Here is a 13,635-nt window from a genome sequence, read left to right as displayed (position 1 = left end):
TGCAAATATTTTTGTGGAAATTTCAGATTCAAACCATAATACCATTCTAAGGCCTGATCCATTATTCTTTTAAACAGAATCTTCATTCTTTCATCAGCTTATCCTGCACCAGGTCCTAATAGAGTTGAAGTAGGGAGGACACCAAGAACATGGCATATTTCCTCTTCTCTTGATGTTGTTCATAGACTACATGAATCTTCACTCCCAGATATGTTCTATATCCTCTTCCTGAATATCTCTTGAGTTGTAACTCTTGGTTGTATAACACAGGTCGCTTGCTATCTTGAAGCTCTTTTTTTTTTTTCCATACATTCCATGTAGGAGAGGAAGCAGGCAGGTTTAATCTACAATCCTCAGCTTAGAAGTTTCAATCAGTTGTAATACCAGGAATATCACCATAAGCAATTCTTGTAACCTGAGAACTCTAAATCAGTTTTGCTGTTCTGGTTTTAAAGATAACCAACACTGCTGCAGTTATAACTTATAAACCATACTAATATTGCCTTTGTAACTGATTTATATATGTGTTTTATGATGAGTTGTATATATTAAAGATCCTCAATTATCATTTCTATAGTGCTTATTTTTCCACACAACTTTTATTTATTGTGCTGCAAGAGAAAATGAATAGTCAATTTATAAAACTCACATATTATGAAATTTAACATTGATGCATTCAATTTAAATTCCTTTAGTATTTGAATATTCACCAGGAATAACTGGTTTATTCTTTAAAGTTGTACTAAATAATTTCTCTTAATTACATAGTGTGGACTATCAATATGATTGAAGAAAACTAAAAAGAACAAATCATTGTATGTAATTAACAAAATATAGCTAAATACACTGATTTAGACACAAATGCAGGCAGGGAACACAGAGATATAATTACTATTTATTCAACACCATCTTCCAATCAGATAAAGAACTTCAATATGTTTCTTAAATACAAATTGAAGATCATATTTGTGTAGCAAATTGGAAAAAAGGGAATATGTATTTGAGCTTTGAGAGATATTCTTGTTTAAAAACAGTATGTATAATACTTAATTCATGTTAATAAGTAGTTTTAAGTAAATTAACTTGAATTATGAATGACAGCATAAGACTTCATTTTCATATCATTTCTAAAGGTGTAAGTACAAAACTAAGATCATTTGGATGATAAATATGACTGATTGATGGTAATCTTTAAAGTATGCATTTAGAAAAAAATGGTATTTTAGAAAAGCAGCCATCATTTAACATACTGTGTATTTCTTATAAGAACATGTTCAATCCAATCAAGTCAATTCATTTCTTGAAACTTCAGTACACAGAAGCACAGCATGTTTAGTTTTAAAAATGGAAATTAAGTGAATTCTAGGAACTATTAACCCAGAATTGATAAATAGACATCTCTAATCAATTAACTGAGAGTGCATACTTTCTAGATATCTCTTTGTGTACAAAAGAAATGCAGGCAGGAACATACACACATACACATACACACCTTCATGCTAAATAAACAAACAAGCAACCAAAAAACCCCACTGCTTTCAAAGCAATATTGACATTTCTTTACTGTCATCTAGTCATAATATTTGCAAGAATAAATAAGTGTAACTTGAATATGAATTGATGCAAAATATTTATATACAAATTGAACATACTATTTATATACAAATAGTAACATGAATATTTCAAAGAACATCAAGGAAATGAAATCTGTTTTCATAACACTGTTTTTCAAAAATAGGCTAATGTGCATTTTGGAACACACCCAGCCAATAACATCTAAATTTGCCAATTATTATTTAACTGGTAAAGAAGATATTGGAGAAAGTCATATGGAACAGTAGCACACCCAAACAATAAAATAGATGTGAATGGGAATAAGGAGTGAATACATGCAGAAGTAATCCTTATATGGACTAAAACTGAATTAGTACTAAGGTACTACAAAAAATTACAAAATTCATACAGTGTTTTTAAAATCTGTTCTGGACAATTTAAACACCAAATTATAGGGCACTCAAGAAGAAGCAGCAGCAAGCACGGGAGATCTTTCCATCTTCTGATATTTTTCTCAATTTCTTTCTTCAGCAACTTGAAGTTCTTGTTACATAGGTCTTTCACTTGCTTGGAAAGAGTTACACCAAAGTCTTTTAAATTATTCATAACTATTGTAAAGGCTGTTGTTCCCCTAATTTCTTTCTTGGCCCATTTATCATTTGTATAAAGGACAGCTACTCATTTATTTGAGTTAATTTTGTATCCAGCCACTTTACTGAAGTTATTTATTTGTTGTAGGAGTTCTCTAGTAGAGTTTTGGGGATCACTTATGTATGCTATCATATCATCCACAAACAGTGATATTTTGACTTTTACCTTTACAATTTGTATGTTCTTGGTCTCCTTTAGTTGTCTTTCTCTGGGTAGAACTTCAAGCACTACATTGAATAGATAAGGAGAGAGGACAGCATTGTCTTGTCCCTGAGTTTAGTGGAATTGCTTTAAGTTTCTTTCCATTTAGCAAGTGATAGCACATGCTGGCAAGGATGCTGAACACAGGGAACACCCCTCTACTACTGGTGAAGGGCAAACGTGTACAACCAGCAACACTACCCCTGGGCAATATACACAAGAGTTGTTCCACCATACCACAAAGACACTTGCTAAACTATGTTCATGGCAATTTTATATTTAATAGCCAGAAACTGGGAACAACCTAGATATCAATCAACTGAAGAATGGATAAAGAAAATGGTACATTTATAAAATGGAACAGTATTCAGCTATTAAAAGCAAAGATATCATGAATTTTGCAGGCAAATGCATGGAACTTGAGAATATCATCTTGAGTGCTGTAACCAAGTTCCAAAAGGAAATGCATGGTGTGTACTCACTTCTAAATGAATATTTACTATAAAGTACAGGATAACCATGTTACAATCCACAAAACCAAGGAAGCTAAACAAGAAGGAAGGCCCACTCGAGGATTCTTGAATCTTACTGAGAAATGGGAATACAGTAGTCATAGGAGGCAGATGGATGGAGGGAACTGAGTGGTAGTGGGAGGGTGCTCATGATCAGGTGTGGAGAGGGACAGGAGTAATGTCCAGATGGCCATGAGAATGATTGGAAAGGTGGGAAGTGTGGGCGCATCTTGAGGACATGACAAAGAGATGGGATACGGGAAGTACCCAAGAATCAATAGGGTAGCCTTAGTTGTGACTCACAGCTTTGGGGTTGTGAAACCTTAAGAGGTCATTTCCTGTAGCCAGGTAGGAACCTCAGTGGAGGGATAGGGACACCAACCTACCCACAAAACTTTTGACCCCAAATTTATTGTATCTACAAGAAACACGGGCACTGGGGATAGAGCAAAGACTGAGGGAAGGGCCAAACAATCACCGGCTCAATTTGAGACCTATCTCATGGGCAAGCACCACTCCCTGACACTATTATGATACTCTGATATGTTTGCAGAAAGGAGTCTAGGATGTCTGTCCACTGAGAGGCTCCACTCAGCAGCTGACTAAGAATGATGCAGAGACCCACTCAGAAGGATGCAGAGACCCACAACCAAACAGTTGATGGAGCTTTGAGACTCTTTTGGGATTTTAAAAACATAGGAACTCTACAGGAAGACAAACAAGTCAACTCACCTGGACCCTTGGTACTCTGAGAGAGTAAACCACCAACCAAAGAGTATACTCAAGCTGGACGACCCCTACCCCCTGCAGATATGTAACAGATGCACCACTTTGTCTTAAAGAGGGTCTGGAAACACTGGAGCAGTGGCTTTCCCAAAAACTGTTTCCTGTCTGTGGAATATGATTTAGCTTGTCTGCCTTTGTCTGGCCTTAGTGGGTGAGGATGTGCCTTGCCCTTCAGAGTCTTGACCTGCCAGGGTGGTTTAGGGGGACACTCAGGGATATGTCCACACTTTCAGAAGAATAGGCTGATGGGAAAAGGAATTTTTGAGGGGTTACCTGGAGAATGGGAGGGAGCCAGGTGTGAAGTGAAAATAGAATCTCAAAAGGAAAACACACACACACACACACACACACACACAGAGAGAGAGAGAGCAAGACCTTTCCATTGGACAACAATAAAGATGCTCTATCAAAGGAAATAGAGCTAGAACCCCATCAAATCATAATGTTCCAAACACATTAGCAGATAATGCTCAATCTTTAGCTTTTCTGTGGGGAAAGTGCAAATGAGTATTTAAAAAATGGAGGGTATAGGGGATTTTCGGGATAGCATTTGAAACGTAAATGAAGAAAATACCTAATAAAAATTGGAAAAAGAAAAAAATATTATATAGCATATTATATTATATACTAACACACACACATCTCTCTCTCTCTCTCTCTCTCTCTATATATATATATATATATATATATATATATATATATATACTGAACTGCTCAGACCCATAGCTGATTACAAGTAACTATTCACTGATTCAGATATATGTTCCTTCCAAAAGTGAGCATTTTTAATGAATCTTTCATAGTATCTACAATATTTCCTAACATATAGTTAATATCCAATCATAATTTCATTTAACAATCATGAATCTACTTTAGCTGACATTAGTAATAAGATTAAGTTAAAAGTTTTTAAGAACTTTTTATGTATGTATATACCAGCCTAATTAAAGTTTGAATTCTATTTTTCTTTTTTTCAGTATATATATATATATATATATATATATATATATATATATATATATATATATAGAGAGAGAGAGAGAGAGAGAGAGAAAGAGATTTTATTAGCTCACCAAATTATATCAAACCAAACAATAAATATGTAAAAGGAACATGGTGCGGGAGCTGGCCTAAGGACTGGAGGAGCAGAGGGTGAATGCAACCCCAGTATAAGAACAAGAGAGGTTGGCCTGATCACCCAGTTCTCACAGAGTCTGGACCACCAACAAAGGAGTGTACCTGGAGTGATCCATGGCTTCAGATACATATGAAGCAGCAGAGGATGGCCTTGCCTGTCAGCAATGGGAGGGGAGGCATTTGGTCCTGGGGAGCTTTGATGCCACAAAGTAAGGGGATGCTGGGATGGTGGCACAATAGAGTATGGGTGGGTGGGAGAGCACTCTCATAGAGGCAAAGGGTGGGGGAGGGCAGATGTAGGATGGGGGTTGGTGGAGTGGTAACCAGGGAGTGCGACATCATAGAATGGGGGTTTGGTGGTGGTGGTGGTAACCAGGAAGTGGAATATCATTTGAGATGTAAATGAATGGAATGATTAATTAAAAAAAAAAAGAAAAATAGAATTCAAACTTTAATTAGGCTGGTATATACATACATAAAAAGTTCTTAAAAACTTTTAACTTAATCTTATTACTAATGTCAGCTAAAGTAGATTCATGAATGTTAAATGAAATAATGATTGGATATCAACTATATGTTAGGAAATATTGTAGATACTATGAAAGATTCATTAAAAATGCTCACTTTTGGAAGGAACATATATCTGAATCAGTGAATAGTCACTTGTAATCAGCTCTGGGTCTGAGCAGTTCAGTGGATTATAAAGTTGATAATATGATGACTTTCCATGTGTTGGAAAGAATAAATGATTTAATTAAACTTTTAAAATAAAATTATTATAAAAACTTTCTTACAAAATTATATGGCTTATATAAAAGTTAATATATTCATGTTCATTTATATTTATATACATAATTCCATATATATATCTTCATAATGAAAAAGATGGAGTTTCCATTTTACATAAACTTTTTGGGGAAGAATATGCAAATATTAGATGAGAGAGAATTTGAGGTGACATTTTCAGACTTTAAAACAAATTTTTTGAGAAAGCAATATATTTTTTCTCTTTTTCTTCACAGTATTTAGAAGTACTTTTCAGATATTTCATGATAGAGAGGAGTTTTCCTTATATGTCTTAAACATGTTTGTCATTATTTGTCAATAATTAAATCAATAAAAATGTACACTTTCAATACTTGTTTGATAAAACTCTAATAACAATATGGGCATAGGAGGATCTAGCTATAACTGTTATAAAATGTTGCTCAATATCCCTAAAATAATCAATTGCTTTTACTACATGGCATTTCATGTGACCAACTCAATATTGGATTCTTCTGGTAGGACCTAAAACTGCACATGTGTATAGTTACAGTTTTGTATTAAGGTCCTTGTAAAGAAGATACAGAGTTCATGCAAACAATATGACTTTTTCTATTCCAAATCTCAAAATAATATTATTTTCTTTGTTTAAGTGACAAAAATAGAAACTCACAAGTCTTTTTAGAATCAAAGTATCTTATTTTATAAGATGAATCTAATCTGAATTCCCTCTTCAAGAATTAATTCACATCTTCATGCGATAGAAATATTTTAGTGAGCATTTATAAACCATAAGTAAAGACGCAAGTTTATATCTGGTAACCAGAGTTCTAATTTGTAATTACATATAATATTATAAATTCATTCTATAATTTATTATTATAATTTCTAATTTTCACCATCACTTTTTATTCTTGACAATATATAATTGCAACTTAGAATCAGATTAAAGATGCTTGTGCTGCTTCTAAACTATATTTTACTAAGAGATAATTATTTTAAGTTCCAAACCATAGGAACAAAATAAAAGACATTTCCATTATTGTTCATTAAAGTGCTTTGATTGCAGAGAAATAAGTAACAACAGATGAATACAAGCTGGGGCATAGTGAATAATAAAACACAGCATGTGATTTTCCTTTATATTTTTAATAGCTTATAATTTGCTGGCCTTCATGAACTTGTCTCTGACTTATAATTGAATACGTAGTTACATAAATTTGGTGAAATGCTAAATTTATTTTTAGTTTTAATTAACCAATAATGTACAGCAATTTGAATTCTGCCTAACAGTAGTTTATCTAGCCCTGATCTTGTTAGCAGACAAACTTGTATATTAAGTTTATCTCCACTTAAGTATCAAAGATACTAGTTGACAAGCAACAATATTTTTAGACAGCCCTTAAATAACACACTTAAATCTTGTTCACTTTATTAGGATGGAGTTATCATTTTTGTTTCAGAGAAAAGAATAGACTAGAACTGTTTGAATGATAGGAGAGAAATTTCTTTTATGGAGAGCCATGTGTGAAGAAAATTAATATAATTAGTATAAATTCTTTCTACCTCGGCATTAACGTGTTTCATGAGTCTTAGAACTACCAATACCATGACATCTCTGATAGATGAATAATCATAGTTCACTTGAATACAAGCAACAATGAAGTTTTGAATTCACTCAGCCCATGTCATTATTGGCACCGTAATAACAGATCAAAGAATAAAGACATTTTCCATAGTAATAATTTTTGGTATTTTGAATGAGAATGGTCATCACAGACTCATATTTTGTGTGTGTGTGTTCAGTGAGTAGAGCTGTTAGGAAATATTATGAGATGTGCCCTTCTTGCAGGAATGGGTCACTAGGAATGGATCTTGAGGTTATAAAAGCCTATGCCAGGTCTCTCTCTCTCTCTCTCTCTCTCTCTCTCTCTCTCTCTCTCTCTCTCTCTCTCTCTCTCTCTCTCTCTCTCTCTCTCTCTCCTGTCGGAGGCTAATGTTATAAGTTCTTAGTCCTTGAAAGCCATGTCTATCTGTCACTTTGCCACCATGGTGATTACATATTCACCCTCTGAAGCTATAAGTCAGCCCCTAATTAACCATTTCTGTTTACAGGTTGTCTTGAGCTTCTTATTGTGTTACATGGTGCTGGAGGTATTTCAATTTTATTAACATGGCTTGATCTCTTCTTTCTGTATTCTCTGAGACATCCTTTATTATTAAGGAAGATGTGATTTGTCCCAAACACATGGAAAAAATAGTTGATCATATATCAATTATTTGAAGCTATAACTAATATTGCGAGTCACCTGTCTGTGACTGTGGAGAAATACCTAATATAAGAATGTAATGTGGAGGAAAATCTTGATTTTGTATGAATCAGTCCATGTCTGATATACCTTGCATCTTGGGGCCAGTGGCAGTCAAAAAAAAAAAAAAAAAAACTCTTTCAAAGCATAGGGCTGAAGATATACCTGGTGTCTGGAAAGAGAAAAGAGAGAGAAGTAGTTGGAAATATCCTGGTTTCTTTTCTTCAGTGGAAACCTCCAAATGAATCATTCTTGTATTATACACTATGTCACAACTATTGTATCAATTCTCAACAGCACTGTTATAGGTTAACAGTAAAACCTCTGAGAAATCAGTCCTTGAATATCAAACTGAATCCAGTCTAAAAGCTGTTGATTCTCCTATTTGAAGACATTTTCAACCCAGTTGAGTAAGTGTTCCCTACTTTATGACGTCTTTAAAATAAGATTTAAAATAGGGAAAACTTGAAAAGAATATTTCAAAATGACCTATAAAAATCATAAATGGAATGATTTTCTTAAACTAGTCAGATAAGACTCTAGCTATCCTCCTCAAACAGTGAATACATAACGCCTTCAGTCCTAAAGTATATGAACTTGAAAGTGGCTCAGTTGTAAGGGGCTTTGTGCTCTTGTAAAGGTCCGGGGTTCAGTTTCCAGCACCTACATGGTAGCTTACAAATGTCTATAACCCCAATGACAGCGTACGTTCTGTCTTATTCTGGCCACAACCTCTAGATCACCAGGCACACACATGGTGTGCATACATACATGTAAACAAATGCTCATATGCATAAAAGGGATAATCAAATGTGTTAAATTATACAGGATGAAAAGTAAAAATTCCATAGTATTGAGTAGCTTCTCAGCAAATATTTAGACCTGCCACAGGATTTCCCTGTCCAATTTCATTCATGAAGAGTAGCGCTGTGATTGTACAGGAAAAAGGGAGGCGGGGTTGAGAGTGGCAGAGAGAGAGGGGGGCTTCTCCGAGAGGGAAGGGAAGAAAGAGTCCTCCTGTAGCTCTGATTTCACAAGGTTAGGAATTTTGGGATAAAGCCTTTATCATTATCAATTGGCTGTGAAATTATTGTATTGGCATCTTGTAGATTGTGATATTACTGATACATATATCTAAATGGTTAATTAAGCTTTAAGAGTCTTGATTCTATTGTGTTACTTGGTATGGTGGTATGCAATTGCACGAGGTTGGCCATTCCATTTATTTACTGGAATGTGGGATTGCTGACTACATGGGTTTATGGCTGAGGAAGAACTAGCAGCGCCAGGGACAAGAGAACTAGAGCTCGAAATACAGCAATTGATCGGGCACAGTTGGCCTCTAGCTGACAGGAGCATGGGAGCATGGTCTGGCCAGCGGAGAGTTGGCAGGTTCATTTTATAATATTTCCCGCAACATAGACCACATAAACATTCTTTCAAGACTGAAATTATTTCAGAAACTAGTTACATAAGTTACCAAACAAGGGTTGATGACAAATTCTTTAGAAGTCAGTGTTTAATTACCTCCTACAGCCTTGTTGGCAAACTCTGGTCCTGGAAGATTCACTTTATATGTGTCACTGGGGCCAACAGCATGCTAGAGAGACAGGTATTAAGGTAGGGAAGGAAACCATTAGATTTCTAAGCAACATATACAGGACACAGAAACTTGTATGCCTTCTCATTCTCAGGGAAGAGTAGACTGCTAAGACTCTCAACTGTGGCAAATATCAGTATAGCATAGTCATTAAAATGAAACTTCATGAATATAGCAAAACAAACCAATAGGTTTATTATGACTATGTAAAGGAAGTTAACGTGGAATTGCAGTGTCTCAGGAATGTGGATCATATCATACACGTTATTTGTCAACAATCCCTCCTCAGATGTGCGTTTGAGTGGGATTTTAAAGAGTAACAAAATCTTATTACTCTAAATACAAATGCCCTCATTAATTAAAAAAAATGTTCTATGGGTCTCAAAAGATCGAATAGTAAGTACTTTAGAAATATCAGTATGAGAGAAAAACTAACATAGTGGCAACAAAATTATTGAAGGGACACAAAAAAGATATTTGGGACAGGTAGATAATCTGTTCAGAGACATACATATCCTTGAAACAAATCATCTTTATATTTTCCATTTTTTCCTTTATTTTTTATGACTACAAAAACGTGCTTCAATTTCTGACTCTGTGATAACATTAATTTAGTTCATAGGCGTATTATTGTCTTAGGTCAGCTGATCACTTGTGAAAGACATAAGGAACTATAAAAAGAGAAAAATAAATAAACCCATACTAGCAGTGTTAAATAAAGTGGATGACTTCCATATGTGAATATTTTTCAAAGACAGCAAAGTTCAATGAAAAATTCCTGAGTAGGTAGTTACAGAGATTTTAAATAAATAAAACTGCTTCTGCCAGAAGATGTCTGTTAGCATCTTCAGACTATCATGATGAATGTTGAAAATTATGCTCTATTCAGGCTGTAGGCAAAAAAAAAAAAAAGACACTGTTGCTACACGTTTTTATACAACTCACTAATTTTAGAAACATTTCTGCTATACAGCCCATGTAAATGAATACACATGGCCGTGTGAACTTTTCATTCTCTGATGAAAAGGTGAATTCTCAAAAAAGAAAGCTTATTACAAAATAATTTAAAGAAAAAACAAATATAAAATTTATCAAGGAAAATTTTCATTTTATCAATATCTTTTACTTTATAAAAAAGTAATTACTCTCAAGTTTCAACAGAAAATAAAACTTTATTGTGGTGCTGTTCCTTTATTAGTCCATTTAATTATTGTAACACATTTTCTTATGTTTTTGCTTGTGAGCCTAGTCTTTACCATCTGACTCATTTCTCCAGACCTGTAACACATTTCCTGAGTATCTGCATATGGAAAAGAGGTTTCTCTACATAGCCCTTGCTCTCCTGGAACTCACTGTATACACCAGGCTGTCCTCTTCATCCTCCTTTATCCTTCAGAGAAAAGCAGACCTCCCAGAAATATCAAGTAAACATGGCATAACAAATTTTGATAAGATGAGACTAGGTGCAGGGCGTGGTGGCACAAGCCTTTAATCCCAGCACTAAGGGGGCAGAGGCAGGTGGATTTCTGAGTTCTAGGCCAGTCTAGTCTACAAAGTGAGTACCAGGACAGCCAGGGCTATACAGAGAAACCCTGTCTTGAAAACCCAAAAAAAAAAAAAAAAAAAAAAAAAAGGCTGAGAATAGACACAAACATATTTGCATGCAATAGCAATTAATAAAAAAAAAGAGAGAGAACAAACATATAAAAGAGGATGAGAAGGGCATATCAGAGAGTATGGAAAGAAGAAAGTGAAGGAGAAATGTAATAATGTTGTAATCTAAAAAAATTTTAAAAAAGTAAAAAGGAAAGTGATTTATTCTGCTTCATGATCTGGAGGGGTTAGGTCAAGAAGGTATTTGGGGATGATGTTCTGAGGTCAAAAGTGCCTTGTGTTGAGGAAGAGATTACATGCATTCATCTATGTTTTCTCTGTCTCTCTGTCTCTCTGTCTCTCTCTGTCTCTCTCTGTCTCTCTCTGTCTCTGTCTCTCTCTCCAAGACTAAGAAGAACTGAATCTTAATGTTTTAATGATTGTTTTTCTAATTCATCTCTAGCTTCAAATATTTCATCTAGAAATTGCATACAGGGAATAAATGATCACTCTTAAAACTTCAAAGTGAAATTTTAATTTAAGATATGGCATCCATATTGTTGTTCCACCTATAGGGTTGCAGACCCCTTTAGCTCCTTGGGTACTTTCTCTAGAGGGTATGGGGGACTTTTGGGATAGCATTGGAAATGTAAACGAAGAAAATACCCTATTTAAAAAAAAAAGATATGTCATCCAACACAATTCCAAACACGAAGACTCTTATCAGAATGAACAGAATATAATAGTAATGCCGTACTTTCCTTCTTCATTCTTATAATCTGTGCACTTATAAACTGGCTATTATGTCCTTGCTTCCATCAGCAGAATACAGTAAAACATTACATTGTGTAAATGTTTGTTTCTCCAGACAGCCATAGTAATATCTAAACTTCCCCACTTATGTGCATTATGTTAGTCACAAAACCCCCAGATTACTATAAATAATATTACTGGACTCATTACATTCCTAACTGGTTCTAGAAATTACTATTCTTCCTTAAAACAACCTGCCATTGCCTCATGAGCAAATTCTACAAAATTAATATTATACCAAGTTTTGTCACCTATGTTATTGTTCTAACACTCCTTTACCTGTTAATAGTTTTACTTCATATCAGTCAATACATGTAACACCTTTTAAGGCAAAAACATCATTTAGTTACATCCAGATAAAACAGTATATTTCAAGTAATTTTACCTTCTGGCAAGATATATTAGCCAGTTAAAGAAGATAAGCTAATCTATCATATTTATCTATCAGCTTATCTACCAAAAGAGTTATCAAATATCCACAAGATTCAAGACTGATTTGAATCCACCAAAAAAGAGAAACAGAAGTGGCTGTACATAAATTATGTCTAATTGATATAAAATTTTTTAGTTAAGTCAGTAAAAATAGGTAGAACTTTATAATACATGGTAATTATTCACCATGTAATTTTGATATTAGCTATGGTTTAATTTAAACTAAAAGGTCAAGGATATGTCTATTTTAGGTTAAAGTATAAAATTCAGATCAGTGGTCCAAATTTGTGAATCTTTATTATTTTTACAGTTTGAAAGAAACCTGGACCTTCATTCAGTTTCATTTGGTTTCCACTGTTTCCTTCTGCACAATTGCTTTAATATTGTGATGTGTGACATCATTCCTGCTGTGATTTGATCCACAGTATACAAACCCAGATAGGGAACTATTGATGTCCATCTTGATGAACCATTCAGTTTTCTGGCTTCACACACAAAAGCTTAAACACAGCTGCAATAAAAAAAAAAAAAAAAAAAAAAAAAAAAAAAAAAAAAAAAAAAAAAAAAAGGTTTACCTTATAAACACTCTAACACTTTAACACTTGAGCTCACCACACACAGGTAGAGAGGAAAAAGAATGTCTTCTCCAGACTGCTCAGTCGTTCTGAGTCTCCTCCTGCTCCTGGGTTGGTCTGTGCCTCTTCCATGCAATTCTGCATGCTTACCATTGTCTCTCCGGAGGGGTTTCTGTTTATGTAAGCTTAGAGGTAGGTAGGTACGTGGGAAGTACATTTCGAGTCTCGGGGACTCTCTGAAGCTCCTGAGCATTTTACAGCCTGAGCATTAAGGGACCCCTTTACAGAACTTCTGGATTCTTAATGAGTTTCTCTGCAAGGTAGAATGCTCTACCTTCCTTCAGGAGCTCCTGAGCCTTAATAAACTTCACTCCAAGACTGAACACATTACCTTTGATAAAAGTACCAAGTAACAACTGCTAGATAGAATGCACAATAAATTAATTTTAGAGTTGTCTTTTGATGCAGATGACTTTGACAATATGTTTGCTTGTAATTAAAACATACAAAGTTTAGTAACTTAAAAGAATTGAATTACATTATAAAAGCAGATTATCTGTGGCAATGTTTTAAAAGCATCTTACAAGGTCTTTTGAAAAAATTTCAACAACGTTTATTCATAAATACTTTATTCCTTTGACAGTTTAGGAGAATATATTAAAATAGATTTTTATGTGTATTTCATCTTTAAAAATCAGAATAATAGC

At 34.3% G+C, this 13,635-nt stretch overlaps 1 long non-coding RNA gene across 1 annotated transcript in view; it reads right to left on the bottom strand.

The window, feature by feature from the left end:
- The window catches only part of LOC147000674 (uncharacterized), a 52,629-nt gene extending 47,536 nt beyond the window's left edge, over positions 1–5,093 (bottom strand). Inside the window, exon 1 of the long non-coding RNA XR_015045767.1 lies at positions 4,944–5,093. This is a non-coding gene — a long non-coding RNA (uncharacterized LOC147000674). The remainder of the gene's footprint in view (positions 1–4,943) is intronic.
- Between the last annotated feature and the right edge of the window lie 8,542 nt (positions 5,094–13,635).

Source organism: Mus caroli, unplaced genomic scaffold (genome assembly GCF_978045245.1).
Source record: "Mus caroli unplaced genomic scaffold, Mus_caroli_1 scaffold_17, whole genome shotgun sequence".
In the NCBI taxonomy this organism is placed as follows: Eukaryota; Metazoa; Chordata; class Mammalia; order Rodentia; family Muridae; genus Mus; species Mus caroli.
This window is presented reverse-complemented; position numbering and strand designations above follow the sequence as displayed.